The sequence below is a fragment of the Podarcis raffonei genome, chromosome 7 (genome assembly GCF_027172205.1).
Source record: "Podarcis raffonei isolate rPodRaf1 chromosome 7, rPodRaf1.pri, whole genome shotgun sequence".
Lineage (NCBI taxonomy): Eukaryota > Metazoa > Chordata > Lepidosauria > Squamata > Lacertidae > Podarcis > Podarcis raffonei.
The window spans coordinates 63,249,663-63,250,576 of NC_070608.1; positions in this window are offsets into that span (position 1 = coordinate 63,249,663).

Here is a 914-nt window from a genome sequence, read left to right on the forward strand (position 1 = left end):
GTTTCAGCAGTTTCTCCTGCAGCACGATGCTATTGAGATTCAGCATTTGCTGTGAAATTCTCCCCTCTGTACATCTCTTAATTCTGTGTGAAGCCTAGAAGCCTCACCTGCTTCCCCAACACACACACACACACAAATCTCTTTCACCTCCTTTCTTGATATTACGGTAGAAAATATATGGAGTAATTTTTTTCTGTGTTGCTGAAGTCTGTTCAGATTTCAATTATCCTGTTGTAACATCAGTGAAAAGTCACTAAGAATGTCTGAACTGGATGTACCTTAAGACACTAGCGTCCATTTTCTACATTAAAGGGTTTCTCCAATGCATCACACACACACACACACACACACACACACACACACGGAGAGGAAGTCTGCTTTATGCATCTCTTTGAGTCCTGAAACATTGGCTTGTTTTCTTTCACGCTTGCCAGATTGCCGAGCAAAGTTAGGACGAGCACTGTTGTCTCTGAGGTCACCTTGCTATTAAGACTTCAAATAGCAGAGCGCTAATGTATGCACACATGCAGAGACTACTTTAACCCTCCGCATCACACTGCCACTAAATCGATTCATTGGCTTCTAATAAAACAACACAAAACTGGAGAGCTGTTCCCCCTCCCACCCGTCCAGCTGCAATGGGGTGGAGCGGGAACATATGCCTGCACGAAGAAAGGGGTGGAGAGGGGAGGGCAAGGAACTCTCTCGAGTGACCAAACAAAGCAGAAGAAAAATGTCTTTGGCAAGGCATGGAATGACTTAAGCACTCCATTGTATTGACTCTGAATGAGCCATCATTGTACATGCCTAGTGCGAGGGGATGCTCTGTGTCCTTGATTAGCCACCTGATTAACCAGATTACATGGGGGTAGCCATGAAGGTAAATAAGGCCGGCCTTCTGTCACTTCCTCCCT